General features: G+C 42.3%; 1 long non-coding RNA gene across 1 annotated transcript in view; it reads right to left on the minus strand.

The window, feature by feature from the left end:
* The window catches only part of LOC110256788, a 29,854-nt gene extending 16,213 nt beyond the window's left edge, over positions 1-13,641 (minus strand). Inside the window, exons 1-3 of the long non-coding RNA XR_002338776.1 lie at positions 13,478-13,641; positions 9,355-9,460; positions 1,445-1,556 (exon numbers count right to left, since the gene is read on the minus strand). This is a non-coding gene — a long non-coding RNA (uncharacterized LOC110256788). The remainder of the gene's footprint in view (positions 1-1,444; positions 1,557-9,354; positions 9,461-13,477) is intronic.

Raw genomic sequence — 26,893 nt, forward strand, 5'->3', positions numbered from 1 at the left:
GAGCCTGACCAGGGCCCCAGGGAAGCCACTGTCCAGATGCCTGGGCAGTGTCATGTGGCCCCAAGAGCCCACCCTGCTCCCAGCCCCAGCCTGAGCAGAACTGTCCTCCTTCGTGTGCCCCGGCCCCTCCTCCTGGCCTCCCCCCTTCCTGACATCCCTCTGAGGCGGATCTTGTCTCTTTATGCATCAATTATTAATTTGCTCCAGCTACATTAAGCCTGGGTCGGTCTGTTGGCTCCTTTGTCATTCTCCCTGCAGTGGGGTGGGTGGGGGTGGGCAGGGGGAAGCAATAGGTGGGGCTGGAGGAGGGTAGAGCAGACAGTTCGAGAGGAGGCAGCGTTCCTTCTGCCCTGTAGACATCCCTAGTACATCAAACCTGAACTTGAGGACCCTTCAAGATCATCAGATCTAACAGGTGGGGAAACTGAGGTCCAGGGAGGGGACGGCATTTGCCAAGGGCACAGGGTAGTCTGTGCTCAGCTAATCCCAGGATACTTGAGTGTCAGTCTGCTATGTGGCCCTGACCTCTCTTCTCTGCCTGGCACTGTCTGTGTTGCTGCTCTAACTGACCCGGATACACCCAGAGGATGCCCTTTGAGTCACAAGAGGTCAAGTGGCATTTCCCAAATCACAAGCGAGTGATGCACAAAGCAGGGATTGCACTCTGATACCTTTATCTTCCCACTTACCAGGTGTGTGTGTGTGTGACAGAGAGAGAGAGAGAGAGACAGACCAGTGTTTCCCAGTCCTATTCATGTAACACAAACATGTTTTGGCAGTTTCTTCTCCCAAAACTCCCTGGTCAGTAAGTTAGGAAACACTTCAAATCATACTCCTCCTCAGAAAGCCACACATGTCTCAGGGTTATAAAGGCTCTGAGAAGGTCTGCAGGGGAGAAACGTGTACAACAATGACTGACTAGTTGCCCCAAATTACTTCATGGCCCAATGGTCTAGACTCACTGTGTCCTGCAGACCCCAGGCTTCACTGGGTTTTGTGGAAAGTGTGCAGGGGCAAGTTGAGTTCCTACATCTCCCTGGTCCCCACGCACGCACACACACGTGCACCTGGTAAGTGGGAAGAGAAAGTGGGTGCCTGGGTAATGATTTCAAGGTGAGAGAAGCTTGGAAGCTCAGGGCTGGGCTCCCTGGCAATGTGCTCTTTGGCTAGGGGGCTTGCATCAGTCACTCAGTTCAACAGGCAGAGTGATGGGCTAGAAAATTCTGGGGCTCAGGGACCCCACAAACCTGGTTGCAAATCTACCATCTGCTTTGCCAACTATGATGATCCCAATAAGTACAAGTGTCCCCTGCTATGGGAAAATAGAGCAATGCTATGAAACCTTTCATAAAATGAACCAGCAGAAAGCAAAGAAGCAATTCCCTTAGGACACCTCTTGCTAACGGATGTACGAAAAACATGGAGATAAAGCACAGATGCTCACCCACATAGGTCAGAGCTCTGGGGCTGGATGCTGAGATCTGAGTGTGGGTCCTGGAAAGGAGCTTGGCGGGGCCGCTCCCGCTGCTGGAGGTGCGCTGCCTCCATAAGGGCTCCTGCAAAACAAATGCTGAATGCTATTTCCACTTTCCACATTTTTCATAAAAGTGAAAATCCTCTTCAGCTTTTTTTGGTTGACATAAACAGGTATTAACGTAGGTTGTCTGTAAAAGTGAAGTGGGGTAAAACAAACTTGAAGAGTGGGGGATACTTGTAGTTAACATGCATTGAATCTTTCTTTTTCTTTTCTTTTCTTTTTTTTTTTTTTTTTGTCTTTTTTGTCTTTATAGGGCTGCACCCACGGCATATGGAGGTTCCCAGACTAGGGGTCCAATTGGCGCTGTAGCCACCGGCCTACACCACAGCCACAGTGACACCAGTTCTGAGCTGCATCTGCGACCTACACCACAGCTCACGGTAATGCTGGATCCTTAACCCACTGAGTGAGGCCAAGAATTGAACCCACAACTTCATGGTTCCTAGTCGGATTCATTTCCTCTGCACCATGATGGGAACTCCGCATTGAATCTTTCTAAATGCCCCTCCCACGCATTGTCTCACATTATCTTTTTTGCTTATTTGTTCATTTGTCTGTTTTTCAGTCGGAAAAACTGAGACTCCACAAGACCCGGTCACTTGCCCAACATCACACACATTACTGGAACATCAGGGGCCTGGCTCCAAAGTCCACGCTGTCAACCATTAACACTGTGCTGCCTCTAGGAACAAATAATACATCTGGGCCTCAACTTGCCCAGCTGTCAATGGGGGAATATGGGTGTTTCTTCCTCCGGCGTTTTAGGGAGAAAATACTCTCAACACGGAATCTGGTACATAGTAGGAGGCCAAGGAACCCAAGAAATGGTGGTGGATTTCTTTTTCTTTTTTCTTTCCTTTTTTTTTTTTTTTTTGGTTTTTAGAGCTCTGCTTGTGTCCTGTGGAGGTTCCTAGGCTAGGGGGTCAAATTGAAGCTGTAGCCGCTGTCTACACCACAGCCCCAGCAACGCAGGATCCAAGCCACATCTGCGACCTACACCACAGCTCACTGCAACGCTGGATTCTTAACCCACTGAGCAAGGCCAAGGATCAAACCTGCATCCTCATGGATACTAGTCAGGTTCACTATTGATGAGCCACAACGGGACTCTTCATCCTTCTTTTACAGCCTGCCCTTAAGAAAATAGGATGAAGTCTTTCCTCTCATCTTCTCCAACAAAATGGCCTGAGCTTCTTAGGGTCCCACCATCAGGGGCACTGGGGTATGTGAAGGGAGAGGCCGTGGAGGGGTATCAGTTATCCCCAGGTCTGCAGACTGCAGCCCAGCACAGCCTCAGGTGAAGCCCGGGTCCAAAACACATCTTGAAGGTCCCTTTCTCCTCCCCGTGTGTGAAAGCAAATTTTGAAATGAGAGGTGTCAGGTGGCAATACATACATATCACTGAAATCCACAGCATGTAATGGTGTATAAATTATAATTCATAATTCAACTGGTGCCTGGGTCGTGGGCTCTCTGCCACCAGCTTTCCAGCTCTGCAGCCTGCCCGAGTCCCTGGTGAAGTAATAAACTGGGAATAAGGGACACCATGCTAACAAAGTTTCACTTGTCAGGTCTATGCTTTCATGCTGTGTGTTAAGTTCGCACAAATATCACAAAGCATACACACACACACACACACTCATATATATATATATATATATATATATATATTTGTATATATAAATAAACTATCCTGCTGCTATGCAATTCCCTCAGGACAGAAAAACCTTTTCTGGCAAGAGCCTCATTTTTCCAGCCTTACAGAGGCTTTGGCAGGTTAAGTCCCCTTTCCTCATTCCCCAGCCGTCCTCCCTCCAAATTTAGGATCTTCTTGTCGTTTAACCCAAGAGGCCTCCCTGGTGCAGCTGGAGACACTCATATTAGCCCTAAGAAGGCACTTCCTGAGGCGAGGTAGCTCAGTGCCTTAGACAGACTGAGAGCCTGGACCTGGAGAGGGAGCTCTCCTGGGTCACCCAGCCTCGCCTGTTGCTTCCAGGCACCAAAATTCAGCTGACAGGTCAGAAACAGAAATGAAGACCTCACCAAGCCAGGCTGCCCGGGGAGCAGCCGTGGGGATCGTGGAGCTTGGGAGCCCCACTGGCCCTCGTGTCTGGGACATCTGAGACTCAATTCTCTTCCAGACTGACTGGGCCCCTCCGAGTGGCCCATTCTGTAGCTTCTGAGGGCAGGACAGCTGCTCCAGAGTAAGGTGTTTGGGCTTTTTTTTTTTTTTTTTTTTGGCATTTAGTTACAATAACAGGGATCCTCAAATTGTTTGAATCAATGAGCTCTGTGTGTGTGTGTGTGTGTGTGTGTGTGTGTGTGTATGAGCAGCCATATATACAAAAGGATGATCAAACGCGTGGGGTTCTGGGGAGGTGGTTAACGGGGAACCTTTTTCATCCCCAGCTTTATAACCTTAGCAAGTAAGTATTTTAACCTCTTTGCACCCTCATTTCCTTGTGTAAAAGAGAGGGCAGTAACAGTCGGCCAGAGGGCGGCTGCGTGGCATTCACCATGCTGGTGCCAAGCTCCGTGCCCCACCCTGGGCAGGGAGAGAGCCAGTGTATATGGGCTCTACTGTCTAGTGGCGAGGGCAGCTGCCTGGGAGAGGAGGCACCAGTCCCACCCTGGCCCATCAATCCTGCCAACATGAGGACCAGCCCTGCCGGGCGGTGGGGAAAGAACAAGTCTGCGTTCATTCTGGGTAATGAAAAGTGTCATCAGTAAATGAAGAATCTCCTAATTACCCAGACATCCCTGGGAGATTTGTGAGGCCGCAGGCAGGAGCTGAGGTCCTGGGGCTGAGGGGCAGGGAGGGAGAGGGTGGCAGGCTGGGTTTGTGGGCTGGGTGGCAGGGGGCTCCCATGTGGCATGGAGCAGTCTCTGACCCATGTGGACAGAGCCCCAGACCCGGGGAAAGGGCACAAGCCAGTGGGCCTGCGCTGGAGCTGGACGCCTGGGGTGCCTCCTCCGCACAGTGGGGAAAGGTCTCTAGGAACAAGCTGGCCCTAAACATCGCCTTTTCCTCTTTGGTACCAGTTTCCCTACCTGTGAGTGGCCATAATGATGATGACTACCTGTCAACTTGCAGGGTGGGGGCCAGGGCCCAAAGAGACATGGACTGGAAAGTACTTGCTGGACAGCAAAGAGCTAAGAGCTCACACCCCTGGGACAGGTGAGTGGCACTGGCCCAGGTACCCACCTGAGTGACTCAGCTCAAACTCAATATATTAACTGTGTAATGGCCAGGGGGACTTTGCTTTTCTCAGGAGGGCTTTGGAAGCTTGGGATCATAACTAAAGCCCCTCTGAATCTCCTGAGCCTCTGCAGAACCAAGCTGAGGCTGCCCATATCCTATTTTCTGACTGTGGTTTTGGACACGTGAGTCCCCATGGTGCCTGTATAGGGAACAGGGTGGAGAAGGATACTGGAAGGCCCTTTGTGTGAGAGTTCTCTCTTTCTTTCTCTCTTTCTCTCTCTCTTTTTTTTCTCTAGGGCCACATCTGTGGCATATGGAGGTTCCCAGGCTAGGGATCGAACCAGAGCTGCAGCTGCCGGCCTACGCCACAGCCACAGCAACACCAGATCCTTAACGCTCTGAGTGAGGCCAGGGATTGAACCCATATGCTCATGGACACTAGTCGGGTTCATTACTGCTGAGCCATAATGGGAACTCCTTTGCGAGAGTTCTCTTGAAAACGTTTAGCTGCAGTCCACTTCAATGTGTTAATATCAAGTGACATTTTCTATGATGATAATCATTATTCTCATTTGTCAGGTGAGAAGACTGAAGCAGAGAGGTTGCTGCCTCACCCAAGGTCACACAGCAGTACCCATATCTTTGATTCTCCTTCTGAGCCTTATGGCCTCACTGTCTAATCTACTATCAGGGTCTTTCCTCTCCTCTCCCGTGTATGTCAGAGTAAAGAAGGCTCACCGACATGCCCCTCTCCCATTTTACGGACAGAGAAACTGAGGCACAGAGCAGGACTCTCTTAGGTGAGACCTGGGCTGAGAAGGGACATGAACCTCTGTGGTCAACCCTCTTCTGTGTACCTGTGCCCACCGATCTCCCATCCAGTTCCCTGCCGTGCTCCCCCAGCTTCATCTCCCCTACCCGGGTGAGGTAGTCTGGAAGACCCAATGCAGAGAAACAGCAATGACAAACGACTGCCCAGGAGAGATAATCCACTATTAAAACACGCCTGCTATTCTAATTATAAAAGAGACCAAATTGGGTTTAAATTGGAATTAATTGGATGCTCCCTTATCCACACCATCTATCTTGCACTCACCAGCCCTTCTGGCCGGGCGGGATGGAAGAAAGTGGAATCTCATCTTCTCCCCCACTGAACACACATCTCTGGAGGCGACCCGCGCCCAGCCCCCAGCCCCTAATCCCTTTAAACGTTTCAAGGAGCAGAGACAATGGGAGCTGGGGTGCCTGGAGCCCTCTTCTGCCTACCTCGCCAGAGGGGAATGAAAGGGGATTAGATGACTCTGGGAGGCAATGGAGGAGGATCACACCCCAAAGGACCAAGCCTGAAGGGAGCAGGCGGGCAGGGCCAGCCCCGAAATACATGCTGGAGTGTTGTGATGGGCTGGGAGATGACAGATCTGTACACAAAGCAAGACCAGCCTGGGAGGCAGCTGGAGAGAGGGGCTTTGCTCAGGTGACCTCAGGTTGGAACGCCTTGATCGGGAGGGAAATGAGGTCATCTAGCAAGTAAAATATGGGTCTATGTCCAACTGTGCTGCGTCTACAATAAATTGTTAGCTCATTGCAAGGGAAAGGTGAGGCATGCCTTATCCAGAAACCACTGGTACCCTGTGATCCCCTGGCAGTCCCCTGTCCCTGCATTATTGTGGAATTCCTTTCTTCAGCTTGGCTGGGCATCCAAGGTCTTTGCCATGTACTATTGGTCAGCCAAAGCACTTGCTGCTCTCCTGGAGTCTCAGTCTGGTGGCCCATGGGCGAGGTTTCCTTTGGCCTGCCCCTGTTTTTGTTTTGTTTTGGTCCTGAATGCCCTTGGCTGTTTTGGACACTCTTTCCATGTGCCCATCCCTACTCCTACCTGCATCTGGCACCTGGCCTGCTTCACTCAGTTATATCATCTACTTGGCTCCATCAGGCATAGGAGTCTGCAATCCTTGTGTGCTCGTCCAGACCACGTGCTGTGGCTGATTCAGCCTCTCGGCTGCCCCCAGACCCCATCTCATCTCAGCCTCCTCACTCCTTACACCATTGCTATACTATAGCTCTCCCCAGCACACCCCCAAATCCCACTGGTCCTTTAAGGCTCATTTCTAAAAGGCCATCACCCTGGCCCTGGGACCTCAGACTCTCTGTTTTTCTCAAGCCCCCATTGGCAATGGGACACTTGCTACTCCTCCTGGGCTCCCCTCAAGTTACTGTCCTTTACGGGATTCTGGAACACAACCTGAGAGAGACCTACTCTGTATCCCAAAGAAGCAAGTTGCCAGGGTGGGAACACAGTATAAGTCAAGAGTCTGCCTGGTGTCCAGCTGTTAGAGGTTGAAGGGGTCTTCTGTGTGCAGAGCACTGAGGGCCATATGGGCAGGGAGCTGCCCCAGAATGATCTCATGTTCTTGGGGCAGCAAACTTCTGCTACAAGTGCTACCCTCAGCCCCCTTTGAAATCTCTCCATCTTAGCACTTGCCTGCTTCACGCTTCCACACTGCTGGCTAGTCCACTTCCTGGTCCTTGTGACTCTCAAGCCACATGCACATGCTGGCTCACTCACTCACTCACATATACACAGACCCCCAAGCCAGGTATGCAGACCATTGTATCCCTATTCATTGCAACTACAATTCTTCCCTCTCTACAAATCCCCCACATCTAGCATTATGTTCCCAATACACATACTCAGAATGCTCCCCTCTACCCACACCCAAAATTTTGACCCACCTCTAGGACATTCCATTCTCCGTCATGCACCAGGCACTTTGCCCCAGCTCACTATCTCTCCATTGCTTTGGAAAGCCTCCCCTGTCCTCACTCTGGGAGTGATGCACCCCACATCTCTGTCTCCCTCCATCATACCCATATCTGGCCCCTATGCCTACCCAGGGTCCTCATCTCAAATCCCAAACCTAGAACCTGGGAGAAATCCTAGCCTTCCATGCAGATACACAATAGAAACCTCAAGAATTCTGAACCTCCACTTTCTTCCCACCTTCCACCCTTAGCAGCGGTTGTCCTTCCCCTGCCTAAGGGCAAAAGTGCTTTTTCTCAGGCTCCTAGTTTTATAGACTGAGTGAATGAGGCACATGTACAAGGAGATATTAGGATCTGCTTGCAACAGGGTGGAGAGGGTGTATTTTTCTCTTTGTATAGGGTAAATATTTTCCTAGTTTCCTAATTCTAAGCATTGTTCATGGGAATTTTAGGCATGCTGAAGTTTGGGCAGATGCTGGTAGATCTTAGCTCCTGGCTTCCAGAAGAAGGAGACGTTTGGGGGTGGGGGTGGGGTCAGGCAGAGTATCAGCCTGGGAAGGAATAATTTTAGCTTTGAGGCCTTGTGAACTATATGGGTATCTTACCCTCTCTGATACTAGACTCCTATATTAAAACAAAACTTCACCCCTAAATAAAGCAATCTATGAGAAAGCAAAAGGAACTGGAACCCTCTTCTCAGAGAGAGAAACTAAAGTGTGTTGAGAGGTGATGGAAACATAGGCTTCAGGCTCCTAAAAACCAGGAGATGAGAGGTGAGTGAAAGCTGCTTTGTCATCTTGAGGACCTGAATTAAATGAATTAAAACAAGAAGGAGAGAGGGCAGAAGAAGATTTCAACGTATTTTTGGGTAGAGATGGGAGAGGTCAATCTCTGAGGGAGGTTCAATTGATTAGACAAAAGTTACCAACCAACTATGCATCCAGAAAATCCTCATTGAGCACCTATCACTTGTTGGCTTGGTGTAAAGAGTCTGAGGTAAAAAGATGAGGCTGCCAAAATCCTGTCCTGGAGGTGAGAGAGAAGGACAGAGAAGCTGGGTGGTGTGGGGTCTTGGACCTGTGGGAGTCCAGAGATACAGAGAGGTCAGTAAAGGCTCTTGCAAAGAAGGGCTATTTAAGATGGACATGAAAGACTGAGGAGAGGTTTGCCTCACAGAGGAGTGAAGGTAGTGAAGGTGGGAGGTATTGCATATACAGAAGCATGGGGGAGGGACAGAACATGGTGCTTTTTGAGAGGCCATGGTGAAGACTTCAGACTTGAGTACAATGGGGTTTAGAGGGTTGATTAGCAGGCATACTGTGCAGGCAGGAACTCAGGAGAAGCTGTGATTTGAAATGAAGGTCTGATCAAAGCCCACAGTGGTGAAAGGAAGAGCATGAACACACTTCTGTACTAGCCTTGGTGCCTCAAAGGCTGTGGGGATGAGATGAATGGAGAGGCTGAAGATGACTCAGAGGTCTCTAGCTCAGGCAACAGAGTGGATGGGATATACTCAGTATTTTGCTCAAGATTATGAATGAAGTCGACCATGATTCACAATGCCTCCCACATCCAAGTCTCAGCATATCTTCCAAACACAATTTGGGAGCAGGGTACAGATGGGGCAGGACCTCGACCTTCCCCTAACTTCCCAGGGAGATAATTTTAATCTTGAGAAATGTGATAAAATTGCCAAAAGTACAAAAATCAGCGACATACATTGGGAAGTAAGAGGCATGATACTTTTTCTATTGCAACATTAAAAAATCCTTTCATTAAAATGATCAAATAATAAGAAGTATGAATCTTGGGAAGAATGGATAGAATGAAAGAATGGGCAAAACCACCTCACCTTTAAGCCTAAGGATGTTTCAGCACCACGGACAGCAACACACCAAGGAAGGTGCCAAAAAATGTAGTCTGAAGCACAGCAGGTCCTGAAGATCTCTGTGAACAACCTACAATTGAATGCAAATGTAACACAGAGTCATTGGGAATTCAATATTGTAGGGGCTTTAATATTATTCTATCCATCTTAGGAAAGGATAACCTTGAAAGCTTGCCACTCTCTGCCACCACACAGGAGGGGAAAAACAAACCACTGTTTTTTTTTTTTAACACTCACCCCACCCTCCAAGCAAAGGAAAACATGCTCCATTGAGGGTATAGGTTTTGAGTGTGACCTTGGGATTATCAGTTCTTTTGATAGGAAAAAGGGAGTGGGAAGAAAGACTGTGTGTTGGAATTGAGAAGAGTAGAACAATCTAGCACCTGAGTATTATTGAACCTCTGCATCTTGTGAAAGAAGAGAATTTCAGGCTTCTTGGGGAGGAAGGGTATGTGGATCTGAGCCCATTCCTGTGGAGCAGGACGCACAGTGGGCTGGATGTCTGAGTGGCTGTGAGGACTGGTCACTGAATGGCATGGTAAAGGTCCCTGTGAACTAGTAGGGAAAGGATGGAGCCTCTCTTAGAACCATGAACCTTGGAATGGGTTGTACACTCAATCAAGGCTGAACAAGGAGGAACTGCAGGGAGGTGTGACTCCCTGCACCTAGCAAGCATCAGGGCCAGTACAGGACTCTAAGCCTTGGGAATTTGTTCAGGCCAAGGCTTAGGAGAAGCCTGGAAAGTTACTGATTCTGCTTGGTAAATGCTGAAGTTGAGTTTACTTTGTTTAGAAAGAATAAAGGCATATACATTATGTGTACCTTGAACATTGTAGAATAATTATACTTTATTATTCATTCATTCATTTACTCAACTAATATTGAACACCTATGATGTGGGCCATACACTAGGTGTGGCCTTCAGGATAACTAGGGAGCAAAAATCCAGTGTCTATCCTCTTGGATATCATCTAAGGACAGAGACAGACAAGTAATAATACAAATAAAAGGGAAACTGCAAGCATAACAAACATTTATGAGAAGGAAAGTTATCCAATGGTATTCTAGAAGAATGCACAGTAGGGGGGTTTGGCTGGTATGGAGATCCCTGAGAAAGAGATGCTTGAGCAAAGAATAAGCTGGAATCACCCAAAAGAGGAGATAGGAGGGAAGAAAGCTCCAAGAAGCACCAGAGCAGTAGAGGAGTGAGGAATTCTAGAGAAGGAAGGACACTTAAAGGAGGCCAGTGAGACTGGTGGTGGTGGCAGGGAGAGGATGGAAAGAAAGGTGGGGAACAATGGGGCTGGAAAGTCAGATAGGCACAAAAACCTTTCAGACTTTTATCAGTCACAGAAGGAGTTTTGCCATTAGCACAAGAACACTGAGGAGCTACTGGAATGTTTTGAGGAGAGAGAAGGGCCTGGCATCATGATCATATTTACATTTTGGAAAGTTTACTGTTTTAGCCTAGGTTCCCTCAAATTTATGACCTGAAATAAGGCAGTTTGATTTGGAAGGCGATTCTAGGGACCAGGGAGAGTAAAAGAGAGAAGGAGAAAAATCTAGTGCAAGGGGGCTTTACTGAGTTATTCTCAACCATATAAAACCAGAGCTGATCCCACTGGGATCTTATGAGGAGGAAATAGGATGCTCCTTGGAATTTTCCCACAATGGTCCAAAGGAAGAAGCATTTCTACATTGACTCCTATCCCCCTATTGGCCTGGAGGTGTGGACCTCCCCTGTCATACTTCCAGGCTGCACATGCTCGATGCTATGCAGAACTCTGTTGGTGTCCCAAACTGCAGCATCAAAGAAACCCATTATGGCATCAGAGAAGTACAGAAAGCAGAAATCACACATAGTGTAATTGAGCTAAGACACTCTCGGTGGAAACCGAGCTGGAAATATTCACTGCAATCATGTCTGGAATCAGAGAGGCTGAGAGGATTGTTCAGTGGGCACTTGGAGCTTCTGATACCTTCCTTTAGCCACAGAGACTATTTCAGGTGAAGGAGGAGTGTAGTTTGGACCACAGACACAGATGGTGGTGGTGCAGATAGAAGTGAGTCGGGGAAAAGTGAAGATGGAAGACTTGGGCTACATTTTGGAAGCTGAGCCAGTAGGCCTGGCTGATGGGTTGGCTATGGAAGGACATGAGGGGAAAGCGGAATCAAGAATGACTCATGGGTTTCCAGCCTGAGCAACTGAGCAGATGGTAGAAAGTCTGCTTGTAGAGTCTTCAAATAAAGGCAAATGGGAAGGAGTGGCCAATGAGGGAGGAACAGCATGGAAACCAAGAGAAGAAAGTACTTCAAAGTCAGTGGCTAACTGCTGAGGAAGATGGTGTGGTAGGCTGAATTATGTCCACCCCTCTAAGATATCCATACTTTAGTCTCTGGAACCTGTAAATGTTACCTTATATGGTAAAGGAAGGGAAGTATTGTAGGTATGATTAAACCAATGATTTGAGCTGGAGTGATCATCCTGGATTACTTAAGTGAGCCCCAAATATATGCATCCTCATAAGAGGGAGGCAGAGAGAGACTTGACACAGACAGATAGGAAGTCAATGTGACCAGCGAGGCAGAACTTGGAGTGATGTGCCACAAGCCAGGGGATGCCAGCAACCACCAGAAGTTGGAAGAGCAAGGAAGGAGTTCTCCCCTAGGGTGTCCAGAGGAAGTATGGCCCTGCTGATATCTTGATTTTGGCCCAGTGAACTTGATTTCAGACTTCTGACCTCCGGAGCTGTGAGAGGATAAATTTCTGTTGTTTTAAGCCACCAAGTTGGTAGTCATTTATCACAGAAGCCACAGGAAACTAACACAGATTTGGATGGAAAAGTGATCTCTGGATTTGGAAACAGAAGGGACTGAATGTGGGGAGGAATCAAGGATGATACCTGAGTTTTGGGCTTAAGTAAGGCAGTTGATGAAAGTGATACTGAGATGGGGAAGAAGTTTTGGGGAGCAGGATCAAAAGTTCTGTTTTAGCCATGTTAAGCTTAAGTAGAATTTAGACATCATCGCCACTGAGAACACGACAGCCAGATGAAATCCAATTTCAATTGCTCTTGCAGGACCTTGAAAAAGCCATGGGTTTACACATGGAATGAGAACTTGAAAAGATGCTTTAGCCCTTATCCAGTGCATACTGAGTGAGCATGCACGTGCCCAGAGAATTCTTCCCTGTGCCAGAGTGAGTGCCAGCTCGTGCCAGGGGTGTCCCCAGGCATTCCAGAAATAGCAGTTAGTGCCAGTGGGTTGCAATGAATGCAAGGCAAGTTAACTTGATGATGCAGATGTAGAAATGCATGCCAGAAGAGAGATAATATAAGCTGAGGGAATTAACAACATGTTCCAAAAGCGTAACATTGATATTCTGAGGGAGGAAAATGAATGCCAGGGGAGTCACGTGGCACATGGTGGAACCGTAAGAGCCAAGGAATAAACATGTGGCAAGCAGTAGGCTGCTGGACTAGCCATTCACGCAGTAGGAATGAGGTCTCAGATGCCAGGGCCAGGCAGGGGCGAGCCAACACTCAGGCTGCAAGAGTCCAGGGCTACTGCAGTCCTGCCTCACACCTGAATCCTTCCCTTTCAGAGGAAGCTGGAATTGAAAAGACCCTTCTTGTCTTTGGGACCACTGCCATGTACCTAAGAAGGATAGGTCCCAGCCTCAGAGGGGGTAAGCTCTCCCAGGAACCAAATTTTGGGGCTCCCATGAAATTTAGGAGTGCCTAAAACCCAAGGGTGTGAGGCCCAAAGAATGTGCATCCCATAGCAGCTTCCCACAAAGTAACCTTGTTTGAAACTGTTCCCCTCCTTTAGCATACCTAGGATGGGGCTCCTTGCTTGCTCTCATCCTTCAGGAACCAGTAAGGGAAGAAATGTGAAAGGAGATCAGATTACCATAAAGTTGCCACAAGGCCACAGGATTTACTGAGCATTGAATTGGGGTCTCAGTCTGAGCTGAGAAGGTATGCCAGGAATGGAAACTAGCAGATCATGGGGGGAGAGGGGGGCAGGCAAGGGTGTAGCAGTTTGTGTCAGCAGCCAACAGTTTCCTGGGTGATTTCACACCCACCTTTTCCTTTTCCCTGTATATTAGGTATGCTGAGCAGGTATTCTCCTTATCCTCATTTTATTGATGAGAGCACTAATGCACAGGAAAGGGAAGTGACCTGTCCAAGGTGACTGGATACTGACCCCTCTTCCTTGGCTCAGCATTCTTTTCTTTATAGCTTGCTGCATCTGGAAAAGAGTCAGACATGATCTCAAACTTGTATTCTTGACAAAAATTTCACCTAGTCATGTGTATTAACATTCCAAATATTACTAGATTCAGCTCACTAATATTTGTCAGGATATTTTGCTCTTTGTTGACATGGGATATTGAACTATAGCTTTCCTTTCTACAATGTGTTTTTTTTTGTTGTTGTTATTGGAATAATGCTTGCCTTGTAAAGGAAGAGCTTCCATAGAATTGGCTTTTTGTCCTTAAAAGTTTGATATAATTAAACAATTAAATTGTCAGAGACCTGGAATTTTTTATGGGAATGTTTATAACTACAGAATTAATTTTTAAAATATGTATGTGGGCTCAAGGAACAAAACAAGGATGTCTACTTTCTTCACTTCTTTTCAACATTATATTGGACATTCTAGACACGGAAATCAGGCCATAAAAGAAATAAAATGCATCCAGATTAAAAAAGAAAATGTAAAACTATCTCTATTTGCAGATGATATGGTATTACATATAGAAAAACCTAATGAATCTTCTCCCTCCCACAAACTACTGGAGGTAATAAGTGATGTTAGCAGAGATGTAGGACACAAGATCCACATTCACAAATCAATTGTATTTCTGTATACTACCAAAGACTAATCAGAAAATTAAGACAACAACTCCATTTATAATAGCATCAAAAAGAATAAAGTACTTGGGAATAAATCTAGCCAAAGAATATAAGACTTACAACACTGTTCCAAAAAAATTGAAACAAATTAAAGAAAACCTAAATAAATGAAAAGAGAGCCCATGTTCATGGATTGGAAAACAATATTATTAAGATATCCATACTCTTCAAACTGATTTACAGGTTCAATGCAATTTTTATCAAAATTCAAAGTGGCCTTTCTTTCTTTTCTTTTTCTTTTCAGAAATGAGCAAGCTAATTCTAAAATTCATTTGTAGATGTAAGGGACCCAGAAAAGTCAAAACAAAGTTGATAAAGAAGAACAAAGTTGGAGGACTCATGCTTTCTATTTTCAAATCTTACAACAAAACTACAGTAATCAAGACCATGTGGTACTGTGATGAGATAGACATATAGATCAACAGAATATAACTGATGTTTCCAGAAATAAACCCAGACATCTGTGGCCAACTGATTTTCAACAAGGCTTTGAACATTCAATTGGAAATGAATAGTTTTTGTTGTTGTTGTTTTGTTTTGTTTTGTTTGTTTTTGAATGGTGCTGGGACAACTGGATATCCACAAGGAAAATAATGAATGAAACTCGGTCTTATTCTGTATACAAAAGTTAACTCAAAATGCATCAAAAAACCTAAATGTAAGAGCTAAAATTATAGGAATTTTGGCATGAAACAGGTGTGAATCTTGATCTTAGATTAGGCAATGGTTTCTTAGATATGATACTAAAAGCACAAAGAAAATAAATTGGAATTCATCAGAATGGCAAACTTTTGTGCATCAAAAACACTACCAAGAAAGTGAAAATATGGATTTCTTCCTGGCACAGTGGGTGAAGGATCTGGAGTGGTCTCCGCAGCAGCTCGGGTCACTGCTGAAGCATGGATTTGATCCCTGGCTCACTGCAGTGGGTTAAAAAGTGTTGCTACAGCTATGGCATAGGTTACAGTTGCAGTCTGGATTCAATCCCTGGCCTGGGAACATCCACATGCTGTAGGTGTAGCAACAACAACAACAACGGAGAAAAGACAATCCATAAAATGGGAGGAAGTATTTGCAAATCATATATCTGGCAAGGGTGCAGTATCTGGAGTATATAAAGAATTGTTACAACTCAACAATAAAAAGACAAATAACAGTGGTGAGACTGGGCATCCCTGTCTTGTTCCAGATTTGAGTGAGAAGGCTTTCAGTTTTTCCCCATTGAATACTATATTTGCTGTGGGTTTATCATAAATGGCTTTATGTTCAGGAATGTTCCCTCTATACCCACTTTGGCGAGGGTCTTGATCATGAATGGATGTTGGACTTTGTCAAATGCTTTTTCTGCATCTATTGAGATGATTTTTGACTTTTCTTTTGTGAATGTGGTGTATGACGTTGATTGATTTGCATATGTTGAACCACCCTTGTGAACCTGGGATGAACCCTACCTGGTTATGGTGTATAATTTTTTTGATATGTTGTTGGATTCGGTTAGCTAAGATTTTGTTGAGAATTTTTGCATCTATATTCATCAAAGACATTGGCCAATAGTTTTCTTTTTTGGTGGTATCTCTGCCTGGTTTTGGAATGAGGGTGATGGTGGCATCATAGAATGTCTTTGGGAGTATTCCTTCTGCTTCAACCTTTGAAAGAGTTTAAGGAGGATGGGCACCATTCCTCTTTATATGTTTGATAGAAGTCACCTGTGAAGCCATCTGGTCCTGGACTTTTATTTGTAGGGAGTGTTTTTATGACTTCAATTTCATTTCTAGTGATTGGTCTGTTCAGTTGGTCTGTTTCTTCTTGATTCTGTTTTGGCAGGCTATAAGATTCTAGAAAATTGTCCATTTCTTCCAGATTGTCAAATTTGTTGCCGTATAGTTGTTTACAGTATTCTCTTATGGTTTTTTGTATTTCTGCAGTATCCATTGTGATTTCTCCTTTTTCATTTATAATTTTGTTTATTTGAGTTCTTCCTCTCCTCTTTTTAGTGAGTCTGGCCAGGGGTTTGTCAATTTTGTTTACCTTTTCAAAGAACCAGCTCTTAGTTTTATTAATTTTCTCTACTGTTTTTTGAATCTCTATTTTATTGATTTCTTCTTTGATCTTTATAATTTCCTTCCTTCTGCTGACTTTAGGTCTTTTTTGTTCTTCTTTTTCTAATTCGTTTAGGTGGAGGGTTAAGTTGTCAATTTGGGATCTTCTTTTTTGAAAAAGGCCTGTATCACTATAAGTTTCCCTCTGAGCACTGCTTTTGCAGCATCCCATAGATTTTGAGAGGTTGCGTCTTCATTATCATTTGTTTCAAGGTATTTTTTAATTTCCTTCTTGATTTCTTCATTGACCCATTGGTTTTTTAGTAGCATGTTGTTTAGTCTCCATGTAGTAGGTTTTTTCTCATTTCTTTTCCCATGGTTGATTTCTAATTTCATGGCATTGTGGTCAGAGAAGATACTTGAGATAATTTCTATGCTCCTAAATTTGTTGAGGTTAGCTTTGTGTCCCAGTATGTGGTCGATTCTTGAGAATGTTCCATGTGCATTTGAGGAGAATGTGTATTCTGATTTTTTTGGATGTAGTGTCCTGAAGATGTCAATTAAGTCTAACTTTTCTGCTGTTTCCTTTAGGATCTCTGTACCTTTTAAAATTGCATCTCAAAAAATCAAATACCTTGGAATACACCTGACCAAGGAGGTAAAGGACTTATATGCTGAGAACTATAAAACTTTAATCAAAGAAATCAAAGAAGATGTAAAGAAATGGAAAGATATTCCATGTTCATGAACTGGAAAAATCAACATTATAAAAATGGCCATACTATCCAAAGCAATCTACAGATTCAATGCAATCCCTATCAAATTACCCATGACATTTTTCACAGAACTAGAACAAACAATCCAAACATTTATATGGAACAACAAAAGACCCAGAATTGCCAAAGCAATCCTGAGAAACAAAAACCAAGCAGGAGGCATAACTTTCCTAGACTTTAAGGAATACTACAAAGCCACAGTCATCAAGACAGTGTGGTACTGGTACCAAAACAGACAGACAGACCAATGGAACAGAGTAGAGAACCCAGAAATAAACCCTGACACCTATGGTCAATTAATCTTTGACAAGGGAGGCAAGAACATAAAATGGGAAAAGGAAAGTCTATTCAGCAAGCATTGCTGGGAAACCTGGACAGCTGCATGCAAAGCAATGAAACTAGAACACACCCTCACACTATGCACGAAAATAAACTCAAAATGGCTGAAAGACTTAATATAAGACAGGACACCATCAAACTCCTAGAAGAGAACATAGGCAAAACACTCTCTGACATCAACATCATGAATATTTTCTCAGGTCAGTCTCCCAAAGCAATAGAAATAGAGCAAAAATAAACCAATGAGACCTAATCAAACTGAAAAGCTTTTGCACAGCAAAGGAAACCAAAAACAAAACAAAAAGACAACTTACAGAATGGGAGAAAATAGTTTCAAATGATGCAACTGACAAGGGCTTAATCTCTAGAATATATAAGCAACTTACACAACTCAACAGCAAAAAAGCCAATCAACCAATGGAAAAATGGGCAAAAGACTGAATAGACTGTTCTCCAAGGAAGATATACAGATGGCCAGCAAACACATGAAAAAATGCTCAACACTGCTGATTATAAGAGAAATGCAAATCAAAACAACCATGAGATACCACCTCACACCAGTCAGAATGGCCCTCATTAATAAGTCCACAAATAACAAGTGCTAGAGGGGCTGTGGATAAAAGGGAACCCTCCTGCACTGTTGGTGGGAATGTAAACTGGTACAGCCACTATGGAGAACAGTTTGGAGATACCTTAGAAATCTATACATAGAACTTCCATATGACCCCACAATCCCACTCTTGGGCATATATCTGGACAAAGCTCTACTTAAAAGAGACACATGCACCCGCATGTTCATTGCAGCACTATTCACAATAGCCAGGACATGGAAACAACCCAAATGTCCATCGACAGAGGATTGGATTCGGAAGATGTGGTATATATACACAATGGAATACTACTCAGCCATAAAAAAGAATGACATAATGCCATTTACAGCAACATGGATGGAACTAGAGACTCTCATACTGAGTAAAATGAGTCAGAACGACAAAGACAAATACCATATGATATCACTTATAACTGGAATCTAATATCCAGCACAAATGAACATCTCAGAAAAGAAAACCATGGACTTGGAGAACAGATAGACTTGTGGCTGCCTGATGGGAGAGAGAGGGAGTGGGAGGGATTGGGAGCATGGGGTTATCGGATACAACTTAGAATAGATTTATAAGGAGATCCTGCATTGAGAACTAGGACTAGATACTCATATTGCAACAGAACAAAGGGGGGGGGAATGTATACATGTAAGTATAACTTGATCCCCATGCTGTATAGCAGGAAAAAGATAAATAAAAAAAGAAAAAAAAGACAAATAATCCAGTTTTTAAAATAATAGGCAAAAGATTTGGATGGACATTTCTCCAAAGATATACAAATGGCCAATAAGCATACAAAAAGATGTTCAAGGAGTTCCCATTGTGGCTCAGCAGAAAGAAATCTGTCTATTATGCATGAGGATCCAGGTTCGATCCCTGGCCTCACTCAGTGGGTTAAGGATCTGGAGTTGCCCTGAGCTATGGTATAGTGTGCAGATGCGGCTCAGCTCTGGTGTGGCCGTGCCCGTGCAGGCCTGGCGCAGGCCGGCAATGGTAGCTCTGATTCAACCCCTATCCTGGGAACTTCCAAATGCCATGGGTGTGGCCCTAAAAAGCAAAAAAAAAAAAAAAGAATGAAAAGAAAAAAGAAAAAAGAATGAAAGAAAGAAAAAAAAGATCTTCAACAGTATTAGTCATTAGGGCAATGACGCAAGTCCAAATCACTAGAATGGCTTTTTTTTTTTTTTTTTTTGTCTTTTTGCCATTTCTTGGGCTGCTCCCGCAGCATATGGAGGTTTCTAGGCTAGGGGTCGAATTGGAGCTGTAGCTGCCAGCCTACACCAGAGCCACAGCAATGCGGAATCTGAGCCACGTGGTGACCTACACTACAGCTCACTGGCAATGCCAGATCCCTAACCCACTGAGCAAGGCCAGGGATCGAACCTGCAACCTCATGGTTCCTAACGGATTTGTTAACCACTGAGCCATGACGGGAACTCCTGGCTATTTTTTCTTTTTTGTTTTTTAATGAGCAAATCTTGACAAGGATGTGGAGTAATTGGAACCTTCAGACATTGCTGGTAGTAATGGAAAATGGGGCAGTTGCTATGGAAAACAGTTTGGCAGTTTCTAAAAAAGTTAAAATGGGTTACCATATGACCCAGAAATTCCACTCCTAGGTACATGACCAAAAGTGAAAATATATGTGCACACAAAAACCTGTAAGGAACATTCACTGAAACATTATTCATAACAGTAAAAAAGTAGAAACCTAAATGTCCATCAACAAAATGTGGTATGTCCATAAGATAGATTATTCAACTATAATCAAGAATGAAGTACTGATACATGGTAAAACATGGATTCGTCTTGAACATTTATGCTACGTGAAAGAATCCAGACACAAAAGGTCATGTCTTTTATGATCCCATTCATATGAATTGTCCAGAATTGGCAACTCCATAAGGACTGCAAGTAAAATAGTACTATCATGGGTTGGGGAAAGAAGGAAATGAGGAATGACTAGTAATAGGTATGGGGTTTCTTTCTAGGGCGCTGAAAACAGCCTGGAGTTAGATGGAGCTGATTGTTGTACAACCCTGCGAATGTGCTAAAAACCTCTGAACTGTATGCTTGAAGATGGTCATGAAATTGTGTTATATGAATTATAGCTCAATAAAAAGTAGGTTAAAGGCTATTCAGAATTTTTATTTCTTCCAGAGTGAGATTTGGTGGTTTGTGCATTTCAGGTATTTTGCCCATTTTGTCTAGTTGTGGAATTTATTGGTTGAAGTTTGTTTATAATATTTTCACATTACCTTTTTTTGCTGTGCCTGCAACATGTGGAAATTCCTGGGCCAGGAATTTATGCTACGTGAAAGAATCCAGACACAAAAGGTCATGTATTTTATAATCCCATTCATATGAAATGTCCAGAAACCCACACCACACTGTAAACTCGCACTAAACCCGCACCACAGCTATAACCAGAGCCACAGAAGTGACAGTGCCAGATCCTTAACCTGCTGAACCACAACGAACTCTGCATTTTCCTTTTAATATCCGTAGAATCTATTGTAATAGTCCCTCTTTTATTCCTGATTTTTGTAATTTGTGTCTTCTCTCCCTTTTTTGCCAGATTAATATGGCTGGATATTTGTCAATTTTATTGATATTTTCAAAGAGCCAGCTTTTGAAGTCAGTCTCTCTCTCTCTTTTCCCCTCCCCTCCTTCCCACCCCATTCTTTTTCTATTTTTAAAATTTTCCTCTCTTGGAGTTCCCTCTGTGGCACAATGGGATTAGTGGTGTCTCTGGAGCCCTGGGATGCAGGTTCAATACCCAGCCAGCACAGTGGATTAAGGATCTGGCATTGCCACAACTGGGATCTAGGTCACAACTGCAGCTCAGATCTGATCCCTGGTCTGGGAACTCCATATGCCATGGGACAGCCAAAAAAAAAATAAAATTTTTCTCTTTATTATTTCTCTTTTCCTTTTGATTTTAATTTGCTTTTTTATATAATTATAAAAATATTTTTATAAACCAAAAATACTTTATGGTATAACAAATAATTGATCTAATAAGACCTTTCTTCTTCTAATACAACCATTTAATGCTATAAATTTCTCTCTAAGCACTGCCTGAGATGCACCACACACACTTAGATATGCTTTGTTTTCGTTTTCATTCAGTGTAAAATATCTTCTGATTTCCCTTGTGATTTCTCTTTGGCCCATTGTTTACTTAAGAATATGCCATTTAATCAACAAATATTTGGGGATTTTCCAGTTATGTTTTTGTTATTGATTTCAAATTTATTTCTGTTGCATTCAGAGAAAATGATTTGTATGAGTCTCATATTTTTTATTTAGCTTTATGGCTCAGAATGTGCTCTATCTTTGTAAATGTTCCATGAGCACTTGAAAAGAATGCACATCCAGATGCTGTTGGGTGGAGTGTTCCATAAACGTCAATTAGGTCAAGTTGATGGATAATGTTGTTAAATCCTTCTCTATTCTTACTGGGTTTTTGTGTACTTGTTCTGCCAATTACCGAGAAGAATGTTGAAATCTCCATCTATAACTATAGATTTGTCTATGTCTTTTTTTAGCTCTATCACTTTTTTGTTTCATATATATTGAAGCTCTGATGTTCAGTATATACACATTTAGGATGATGGTAATGTCCTTTTGATTAACTGATCCATTTATCATCATTTAATGTCTCTCTTTATCCCTGGTAATATTCCTTGTTCTGAAGTCTACTTTGTATGGTACAATCACTTGAAATTTCTTTGAATTAAGCTTTGCACTATAAATATTTGTCCATCTTTTTAGTTTTAACCTGTCATATAAAGTAGGCTTCTTATAGATGACATATAGTTAGGTCTTGCCATTTTATCCTATCTTCAAATTTCTGCCTTTTAACTGGAGTATTTAAATGATATTATACTTAGTGTAATTATTTATATCACTGGTTTAAATTTACCATCCTGTTATTTTTAAAAATCTGTCCTAGGAATTCCTTTGTAGCACAACAGGTTAAGAATCTGGTGTTGTCACTGAAACAGTACAGGTCGCTGCTGTGGCACAGGTTCGATCCATGGCCTGGGGACTTCTACATGCTACAGGTGCAGTCAAAAATAAAGTAAAATCTGTCCTATGTGGGGTTTTGGTTACCATTTCCTATTATTGGATGTTTTTTTGATTCTTAGTTGCTCTAAGGGTTTACATTACACATGTTTGACTTATCAAAGTCTACTTTCAAGTAACACTGTGCCAGTTCACATATATTGTAAAAACCTTACAACAGTACACATCCATTTCTCCTGTTCCATTCCTTGTATATTGTCCCCATACATGTTACTTCTACTTATGTTTTAAACCTCAAATACATTATTTTATCTTGAAGTAGTCAATTATAGATTCAAGAAGGAGTAACAGGGCTAAGATTTACCCTCTCATCCAACACAATATTTTTTTTAAAACAGGCACAATATAAGAAACCACACTTTCAAAGACAATGGGACATCAGGAAATGAAGGAGAATAATTTATGAGAAACAGGAAATAAAACAAGTGAGCCCTGCAATTCCTACAGCTTACTTCTTGGAGTTTACAGCTTTGAGAGAGGGAGAGGGAATCCAGGTGGAGCCTAGCGGACTCCTCTGGTTGAAGGGCCAAACCTAAGCATCTGATGAAATAAAAGCAGCTCAGAGTAGCAAAGAGGAAGATGTTCAGAGCGCGAGGACCCTGGAAATCTACAGAGGGGCCTTCTAAACATTCAGCTGAGTACTGGTAAGTTCATATATGTGAGAAAGCCATCCACAGTGGGGTTGGGCGGGAACAATATGAAAAGATTAGCAAACAGGGCCCAAACCTCACACAGAGCCAGAGATAGCAACACTTCCATGTGCCAGACCAGAAAAGCTAATAATTCATGGGTTATTGGGTGGAATATGCAGGAAGCTCTTGCCTCAGTAATAAGGAATAATGAGCCCTACACTGAGCAATGCTCTAGATCTGCCTAACGAATCATAAAAGCAAGATTCAAAAGGATCAACTCTTTCCAAGTAATTTAGCTACATCATCCTAAGGGGAAAAAAACACAAGAATATTTACAGGAATATAAAAATAGCCAGGACTCAACAAAGCAAAATTCATAATGTCTGAGATCTAATAAAATATTAACCAGCCATAAAAAAGAAGTAGAAAACATGATCCATGATTGAGGAGAATAATCAGTGAACTGAATCAAACCCAGAACAGACAACAGATGTTAAAATTGGCATACAATCACATTAAAACAGTCATTATAACTATATTCCATATGTTCAAAAAGTTAAGTACATACATAGATGATGGTTTTTAAAAATGAACATCTAGAATTGAAAGCTACCATGTCTAAGAGGAAAAATATCAGTGTATGAGACAGGATTGACAGATTAGATATGGTAGAAGAAAATATTAGTGAATCTAAATGCATGGCACTAGAAAGGATCCAAAATGAAACACATAGAGAAAAAAGGTTTTTTGTTAATATGAGAACATCATTGAATTGTGGGACTTTAAGGAGACTAATATATAAGTAATTGGAATCTCCAGAGGAGAGGAGAGGTGGGGGGTGGAGAGACAAGAAAAACTATTTGAAGAAATAATAGCCAATTTTTTTTCAAACTTGATAAAAAAGACACTATTACCCAACGAATTCAAGAAATGAAATTAATTCCAAGCATAAGAAACATGCAGAGAATGACCCAGACACATCATAATCAAATTGCTCAAAACCAGTGATAAAAAGAAAATCTTGGAGTTCCTGTTTTGCCTCAGTGGTAATAAACCCAACTAGTATCCATGAGGATGCAGGTTTGATCCCTGGCCTCACTCAGTGGGTTAAGGATCTGGCATTGCTGTGAGTTGTAGTGTAGGTCGCAGACACAGCTCAGATCTGGTGTTGCTGTGGCCTCGGCCAGTGGCTGCAGCTCTAATTTGACAGTAGCCAGGGAACTTCCATACGCCACAGGTGCAGCCCTAAAAAGCAAAAAAAAAAAGAAAAAGAAAATCTTTTCAGAGGAGAAAAAGTTACTTTAGATAGGAAAAAGGATAGTAATAATATTGTAGATTTCTTGTCAGAATAATGAAAACAAAAATATAACTTTTTAATTGCTGGTAAAAACCCATCAATCTAAAATTCTATGCCTAGTGAAAATATCTTTTAAAAATGAAGACAAGATGAATACATTTACAGATACAAAAGCTGACAGGATTCATTGCCAGCAGATTTGCACTTTGAGAAATGTCAAAGGACACTATTCTTCAGACAGAAGGAAGAATGACACCATGACACATGACACCAGATGGAAATTATGGATCTACACAAAGGAGGAAAGAGCACTGGAACTGGTAACTACATTAGTACAAATATTTGAGACTTTTAATTATCTGAGTATCTTTAAAAGGTAACTTATTATTTGAACAAAATGATAATATATTGTGTAAAAATTTATGACTACAATAGTACAAGGGCAAGGAAGAGAGAAATAAACATGTAGTATTTTAAGATTCTTACAATATATATATAGTGGTATATTACTTGAAAGTATACAGTGAAAAGTTAAAAAGGTAACTATAAACCCTAAAGCAAACACTAAAATAATAAAACCAAGAGTGATGCCTAACAAACAAGCCAAGAATAAAATAGACTTATAAAAAATATTCAATAAGTAGTTCACATTGTGGCCCAGCGGGTTAAGAACCCAACTAGCATCCATGAGGACACAGGTCCAATCCCAGGCCTTGCTCAGTGGGTTAAAGTATCTGGTGTTGCCATGAGCTGTGGTATAGGTTTCAGATGTAGCTGGGATCTAGTGTTGCTGTGGCTGTGGCATAGGCCAGCAGCTGCAGCTCTGATTTGACCCCTTGCATGGGAACTTCCATATGTTGTGGGTGCATTCCTAAAAAGACAAGAAAAATTTCAAAAATCCAAAAGAAAGAAGAAAAAGAAAAGAAGGAACAGATAGAAGGTTTAGCAGATAAATAGCAAAATGATGGATTTAAATATTTAAATTAACTTGGTGTAAATATTTACATTAAATGTAAATAGTCTAAACACCCCCGATTAAAAGGCAGAGATCATCAGATTGGAAAAGAAAGCAAAGCCCAATTTTTTAATAACTATAAAGATACAATTAGGTTAATGCAAAAGGTTGAAAAAATACAACATGCTAAAATTTAAAAAAATGTTGGAGTAGCTATCTTAATATCAAACAAATATTTCAGAGCAAAGACTATTACCTGGGATAATGCGCATCATTTAAAATGATAAAGGGGTCAACTAAGGAGGAGTGTATAACAACACTAAACATTACGCCCATTAATAACAGAGCTTCAAAATACATGAAGCAAAAACTGATAAAACTGGAAGGAGAAATAGAGAAAGCCACAATTATAGTTGAAATAGTCAATATTCCTCTCTCAATAATAGAGGGAAAAGTAGGCAGAAAATCACCAAGTGTATAGACTTTAACGACCTTATCAATAAAATTGACATTTGAACACTCCAACAAACAATAACAGAATCAGTTACTTTCAAGTGCACATAAAACATTTATAGACCATAGTCATGAAACAAGACTATGTTAATTAATCACAATTAATTAATCAGTTAATTTAAAGTGATTAATGTCCTATAGAGTATGATATACCAAAACTCACTCAGGAAGAAATAGACATCCTGAATTATTCTATACCTATGAAAGAAGTTGAATTCCTTTCTATTATGAAAACTTCAGGCACAGGTGGTTTCACTGGTGAATTCTACTAAGCATTTATGGAGAAAATAATAATTCTACAGATTTTTTTCTATTCCAAAAAATAGAAGAGGGAATATCTCTCAATTTTTTTTGAGGTAAGCATTACCCTGATACCAAAGTAAAAGGCATTATAAGAAAGGAAACTTATAGTTTAATATTCTACAACAACATGCAAAATGCCTTAACGAAATAGTAGGGAAGCTAATCTAGTAATATATGAGATAGGTGGTACAGGAGTTCCCGTCGTGGCGCAGTGGAAATGAATCCAACTAGGAATCATGTGGTTGCAGGTTCGATCCCTGGCCTCACTCAGTGGGTTAAGGATCTGGCATTATGGTGAGCTGTGGTGTAGGTCGTAGATGCAGCTCAGATCCTTCTGTTGCTGTGGCTGTGGCATAGGCTGGCAGCTTTAGCTCCGATTGGACCCCTAGCCTGGGAACCTCCACATGCTGTGGGTGCTGCCCTAAAAAGCAAAACCAATCAATCAAAATATAAATAAAAAAATAAAAATTAAAAATTGTTGCAATTCTCATTTAAAATAAAAAATTTTAAAAACATGAAAAAAAGGCAGTCGCTGTGACTAATGTAATTTACTCCAAAAAGTCATAGTTGCTTTAACTTTCAAAAATCAATGTATTTATCACCAGCTTAATAAAGAAAAAGCATTTGAGAAAATTAAATATTCATTCATAATTTTAAAAAGAAAATTCTCAGCAAACTAGGAATAGAAGGAATCTTCCTCAATCTGAAAAGGGGAATTTATAAAAAATCAACAGCTAATATCACACTTAATAGTGAAAGACTGAATGTTTCCTCCTCATACAAGAAACAAAGTAAAGATTTCATTCTCATCACTTCCACTTAACATTGTCTTAGCCAGTGCAAGCAGGCAAGAAAAAAGAAGATATACAGACTGGGAAAGAAAAAACTTTTTTTTTCCATGCCCACAGTATGCAGAATTTCCTGGGCTAGGGACCAAATCCATGTCACAGAAGTGATCTGAGCCACAGCAGTGACAATGCTGGATTCTTAACCCGCTAGGCCACCACAGAATACCTAAAACTATCTTCTTCAC

This window comes from Sus scrofa, chromosome 14 (genome assembly GCF_000003025.6).
Source record: "Sus scrofa isolate TJ Tabasco breed Duroc chromosome 14, Sscrofa11.1, whole genome shotgun sequence".
Classification (NCBI taxonomy): domain Eukaryota; kingdom Metazoa; phylum Chordata; class Mammalia; order Artiodactyla; family Suidae; genus Sus; species Sus scrofa.